Below are 6,718 nucleotides of genomic sequence, written 5' to 3'. Positions count from 1 at the left end.
CTTCTTCATGCTGGTTTAACAGGCGTTTTGATAAAGTACTTATTAGCTTTTTACTTGCAGAGGTTTTATTGCACTTACAGTACCGAGCGTTGTCAGTAACTCAAGTAATCTTTGCATTATCTTCTTCATCTGGTTCACTTTACTGTGTCTCTGCTCTGCTCTTCGCTGTGTGTGTGTGTGTGTGTGTGTGTGTGTGTGTGTGTGTGAGAAACACAAGAGAGCAGAGGAGAGGAAAGAGAAGCTTTTTTAGTTTTTTCTGTTCATTCGGCTTAGACGGTGTGAAAAAACACTTATGCACTATGCCTGAGTCTTATAATGGTAGGGAAAACTCTGATTACCTTGACTTCATGTATGGAGCCTCCATGCAAACTGTGATGTACGTCCCCATGTGACCGGTTGAAGCTGCGCAGCCATTGGCCGCTATTGAAGCCAAGTTCTGCCGATTCCTATCGGCACCTCTAATCCAAACCCTTGAAGACACATTTCACTGCTGTAAATATGATATAGTAGAAATGTGGAGTTATTTTCAAAATTGGTGCCCTATGACCAGAGAAAACTAAAAGGCTGTAAATTCTCCTTTTGCTCTGAAGTGGGAAATACTACGACAACCAGGATGTATTGCACAAGGTCTCGTCCAAAGCTACTGATGGTGTGTTTACGGAATGCAAGTGGTGAATAAGTTTCCCAGCAGAGCAGCCAGTTAGCAGAGACAAAGTTAGTAGTGATCAGAATTACATCTCTTTACCGAGGCTTATTTTCATTTACAAAACGTTTTTCCTCATTGAGTCTGGATATATCGTACCAGTGTGCAAGGATCTTAAAAACAAATGGCGCACTGGAGTTAGTTATGCGGATCATTGCAAACTTACGAGACTTAAGAGAGCTGCACACAGGCCAGAATGCTGCCAGAGCACATTGGTGCCGATGGATAGTCAAAAAAACCTCAGATTCCATATCAGCTTGGTTTGGGAAACAATCATGCACAAACCCTAACCCTAACCCTTATTGTCAGATTTAAAAAAACGACAAAGGAGAAAACCATTTCGAAAAAATGGTCCAATTTTGGGTTTTGAAAATTCCCTCTTTCGTTGTTCCTTTTTGAATTGAAGAATGAAGAAAGACAGACAGGTGACACAGAAGTAAAAGTAAATATATTAAAATAAAAGCCAAGAGGATAGAATGGCCAATCTATAAAAGTGTAATGCAATGCAATAATAAATAAATAGACTACATAAATAAAGATCTTTTTTTGATCATGTAGACATGAAATATCTTTTATCCAAGAAGTGTGTGATATATTATTTTGTTCCAGCAGAAGTCCCCACTAAATTACTAAATTATTGTTCACCATTTCACATAGTAACAGGTTACCAAATAACTTCATAGTCTATGACATGATCAAGATAATGTTCTCATTATGTAGCTATTGTTTGTTGTTGGCTACGTTACGTAGCCTACTTTGCAACCCCAATTCTGGAGTTGATCAGTTCTAAGGTGTGACATTACATAGTGGAAAAATCAATCTGCCAAAGCAGTATTGATCATTATCATACTGATTTGCAGTAGGCAGGCTTTTTTGGCTATTTATTTTAAGAGTAACAGCAAAATAATCATAACTACATATAATTAGTAGTCTCTACAGTAGAGTCTACAGGAGTTTCATCAGTGTAATATAACAGCACCTGCTAGCCTAATATTCCGTTTCTATGCGCAGTTTGTATTGCTTAGGGGATGAATGATGAATGCAAAAAAGTCCATCACTATGTCCAAAATCACATACTATGCACTACATACTCAATATGTGTACTATCGTTCAACACGTCACTTCCTGAGTCTCCTTCCCGGTTGGAGACACGTAACCATGGGAACCCATGCCAACCATAAAGTCTGACCTAATTTAAAAAATATATTACGCCTAGCAAAGTGATACCATACTTACTCAAGCGTTATTGACGTTAGGCCAGAGCTGTCTTGGTGACTTTCTGCCATTGTCTGTTATGTTATTGTTGTCGTCATCACTACTGCATTGCATTGTGGGATATTTATGCTGGCGTAGTGTCCAGTGCTTGCATACTGTAATATTTCCCCGGAAACAGTATGCACTGAACATACTATTGGTTTCATACTACGGTTTTGGACATACTAAAAAATCTCACATACCGCTTTGGTGTACTAATAGCATGTTAGTATGGACTTTTGGACACATCCCATGTAATATTTTACTGAACATTGGAATACACAAAAGTTACCAAAACGTGAAATTCCCTGATATTCCAGAATAAATCAATAAATTTGTTTCTATGTCTGGAATGCATGCTTTTAAACTCCATAACTTTCCAGATTTTCCATGCCCCATGGGAACCCTGGTAACAGCCAAAAACACAATCAGTTTATTCATAAACTTTACATTCTTGAAGTGGCGCAGTAATGACCAAGGATTCAAAATGCAGTGCGTAGCAGTTATAGTTACCGGTGTTAGGGCCAGGCTCGTGTTGACCACAACATAAAGGGAAGACCACAACCAGTTTGCAAAGGAATAACACAAATGTTTTTTTTTAAATTAGCAAACATTAAATAAATTCAAACATGAAACCGTCCCAATGAGTCTGTGTCACAGCCTAGTCTTGGTCTAAACTGACTAAGTAGAATATTACCTGTAAATGGAAAAACTCCATATAAAGGGCTGTGTCTATGTAACAATCCCTAGATGTAGGCCAATAGTGGAAGAGAAATAACATCCGAGATTGAATTCATTGGCCATTATAGACATAAACAATGAAGTTTGTTGCAGTTTTCTGTCTCTATCCTGGTGCATCTACCACAGACACCACATCAGCCATCACTGAGCACTGGTCAATGCTGCTGAGCTTCCTCCTCCATGCTCTGTTCTGTCTCTTTCCACAACACAATATTTGGCCTTGTAACAAAAGCACCATAGCCGATTCGCCAACATTATATTGTAAAAGCAAAACACATTTTAGGTTTAGCTTTTCTGTTCACCAGAGGCGCAAAGTTTGTGTGTCAGGCTGCAGTTGTAACATACCTCTGGTGGTTGATTCCTCCTCCATACTCTGTTGCGTCTGACTCCACAGCACAATATTTGGCCTCATATTATGAAACTGGTTTTCTTCCAAATATACTGATATTTTAGTGTCTACTTTTCCCTATCACTAGCAGGAAAGCAACATGCCGGTGTTTTGGGAGATCTGCCCCCCCCCCTCCCTTTGACAGTCCTTGAAGGCACCACAACATAAAATGAAGATAAGTAGTTTGTAAACCAAGGCAGATCTTCAAAGACTTTTGCAGCTGGATGAAGAGGGATATTTTAACACATGAAAGACAGTGTGGCAAGACTAGGAGGGTTAGATTTACTTTTGTTAGTTAACAAGTGTCTGACAACGCCACCTAGGGGAATTTCACCCCCAGGAATTCTATTAGAGGGGACCACCACTCTAATACTGACAAGAGGGTCACACATCTATGAACGACACAAGAGACTGACGTGATTCCAAAAAAAATTATAGAAAAAAAGTTTATTAACAACATTTTAAAATTTCAAACCTTGACTAAAATCTCTTGGTGATGATGCAAATGAATAATAATATAATAAGTGTTAAATCCTTAAGTGGCCCCTTAATGGTTTGCTTAAGTTTGCTTAAGTGCAGACACTAGGCACAGGGCTGAGGGCTCACCAGGCGGAGATGACTAACTGAGTGGAGGGGGAAGGGTCCTGATGCTACACACCACACGTGAAAAGCACACACCGTTGACTGACACCCAAGTGCACTACTGTACAGGAAGTGAGGGACCGCCACCGCAGGGATCAGTCAGTCATGCTCCTGTCCTAAGAAAAGAGGCAAACTGTTAGTCAAGGCAAAGGGGCACAAAATGTAATAAAAAAAACTGCCCCAACACCACACTATGCTGGGCCCAGAAGGTCACCACCAAGGTTAACTGTGGTTTAAGTACCACTCACACACACACTCACATGCACACAGTTAACCCAATGAACCAAAAAAGAAAAAAAGAAAAAGAAAAACAAAATCTACAAAAAAATAACTAAATAACTAAACACAAAATCTACAGAAAATAACGATGAATGATCACAAAATCTATAAATAATAACAATGAATATCTAATTACAATACAAAAAAACAATAATTAACCAAAGATTGATAGGTTAGCTGGTGAGGATCAGTTTTCCTGGTGCAGCTTTAAATCCTACACTACGTTAATTTCCTCTACAGAGACAGCACCACATGCGGTGCTACCAACACTCAAATCTCGTCCAGCGGAATCTACTCCAGGCGTGCAAGGCAGCGAGCACGCACACACACACACACACACACACAACGATGCGTTTAAAAGCCAAAAAAAAAACAAAAGAAACAATAGCAGTGAAAACAAATGCAGACGAGCAGTGAGCTTGCCGAGGCGAACCCACAGACAGAACAGCAGTAGCTGGAGCGCAGAGGCCTGCTTCAGAGGTTGAGCCACCTGCTGTGATATGCAACAGACTAAAATTACTACACCGAATTACGATTAGATGGATTAAAACAAGCAAAGTCACACATACATACCAGTCAGTGAAGGAGCAGCTTCCCAGGAAACAGGGGAGGTCGCCGCGAAGGGATGCAGCTTAATAACAGCAATCAGAGACCAGAGTCACGTCACGTGCAGCCAAACAAAAGCGCATAAAAACACCAGACAGAAACCAGCCAGCCTACTTCAGGAACCCAACGCAGCACGTGAATTATTACACACGGCTCCAAGGCCACACACTGCCCACTCTTAACCTCCAGCCAGAATGCTAGAAAGCAGAAAGCGCATCAGACACGCCACTAATATGGTTCAGATATACAGCGATAGCGTCAGAACATACCTGACAAAAGTGAACGGAGGAAATTCGACAACCAGCATCTTAAGACAGCCACGTGGATCCGACACAGCTACGCCAAACCACACTGCCGACATGAAAATCAGGCTCCAGGAAGAGGAAGGACGCACATCTAAGATGCGTAGCCCTCCCCCAGATATAGCTTCGCACGGCACCGTCCAGTAATCAAGGTGGAATAGAATGATTGCTCCCAGCCCAGTGGCATTCAATGGGCGGGGAGCAAAGGAGGGAGCCTACACTGCCACTCACACTGGTCCAATACACACACAAACAACATAAGTGGAGACGAGCTGTGCCGTCCTACCACAACAGGAAAGTTTAATGTCATTCATATATAGATACTTCCCACATTAGAACCACAGGAATCAACTTGAAAATCAATGAAGTCTTCCTTAAATGTGATCTGCTTCTGCCTCTTGAACAAGTGGATGCGGCACAATTAGACTTTTTTTTTCCAAGTCTGAGGGTTACAAGAGGCCAGCTAGCTGGTGAGTGGCTGCTAACTTTAAAATAGGAGTGTATTTTACCATCTGATTTGAATAAAGCAGCTCTTATTGGAATAAACACTTGTTATGTTAACACAGATTTGATAGAGTCAACTTGACCTGAGAGAGAAAAGTCAGCCCACTGGTGTGAAAGGGCTTGAACCATAGCAGCAGTAGCTTTACTGTCAAAACTGCAAGCATACACCACCACTGGCTAAAATAAATTGACATTGGTTAAAGAAGAGTCTTATCAGAATTCAAGAGGTTCATCTTGACCGTTGAGGAAAATTTTGTGTTTTTCTTTTTACAAGCTCAAACTCCCACGGCCCCCTGGAATCTAGGGAAGGAGAAGAAAACTATCTATCTCTTCATCATTTTTGCAGAGACCATCCTCAAGCTTTCTGACACTGCCTTTTAATGAAATTGCCAAATCACACGCTGGCCCCTCACTATTATGACAAAGATGTGCAGAGAGTGATTAATGCAAAATTATTGTTCTTTCAGAATGCTGTGCTGCTAGAGATAAGCTGTATCACCACAGTGGATGCCTTGTGCAAAAATGTCAGGAGAAAACTTTGTGAGCATCAATTTGACTTCACTTATTTATCTTGCATGACGATCTTTTCTTTTTTGAACAGAGGCAAACGTTTGATGACCCTGAGCAGACTCAGCGTATTAACACAAAATGATCTGTTTTGGCATATGCAGAAATGATGGAAACCCACTTTTGATGGATGCCTCTTGAAATCTGAGCTAACATTGCCTCAGATTGTATTTCTTATGATCTAGCAGGGGCATACCGAGGGCTACTAGGTTGATAATTCACTTTATCTCCTGCTGATTACCTCAAATTTACATACCCTTACAGCGATTAAGTGTTTAACCTAATTTCTTTGTTCTTCTTTGACCAGAGGTATTTTCAGGCTCTTAAACTCATTTTCCCTGCCCTTCCATTTCCAACTGTGGCAGAGAAAACAGGTTTTAGTGCACTTCTAAGTTATTCAGGGCAAAACCGATTCTAGTGCAGGCATGTTAATGATCCTATTTTCCATAACATTGCTAATCCCTGCTCAGTTTACATGTAATTTAGCCAGTAACATATGCTGCAGATTAGTGCAGCCTGTCTATTAGCAATTTTATTTTTTCAAACCAATTCAAGCACCTGTCTATCTTGGCAGAACATGTTGTTTATAAATTAGACAGGGCATTTGAAGCGGTACAATTTTATTGATGTTTCAAATTGTTGGTTAACTATGGTTTACTAAATGTGTATGCTTTCAAGTCTATACCTGCAGGAATTAGATCCCATGCTAGCTGGATCTTGATAAAGTTTGCA

The 6,718-nt window shown here is 40.5% G+C and overlaps 1 long non-coding RNA gene across 1 annotated transcript; it reads right to left on the bottom strand.

The window, feature by feature from the left end:
* Positions 1–4,062: 4,062 nt before the first annotated feature.
* LOC121900445 lies at positions 4,063–5,022 on the bottom strand. Its single transcript, XR_006096978.1, has 3 exons — positions 4,883–5,022; positions 4,581–4,810; positions 4,063–4,500 (listed from the first exon to the last, which is right to left on the bottom strand). It is a non-coding gene; the product is annotated as an uncharacterized LOC121900445 (long non-coding RNA).
* Between the last annotated feature and the right edge of the window lie 1,696 nt (positions 5,023–6,718).

Source organism: Thunnus maccoyii, chromosome 1 (genome assembly GCF_910596095.1).
Source record: "Thunnus maccoyii chromosome 1, fThuMac1.1, whole genome shotgun sequence".
NCBI classification, from domain to species: Eukaryota; Metazoa; Chordata; class Actinopteri; order Scombriformes; family Scombridae; genus Thunnus; species Thunnus maccoyii.
Note: the sequence above shows the minus strand (reverse complement) of the source record. Positions and strands in the feature narration are given on the sequence as shown.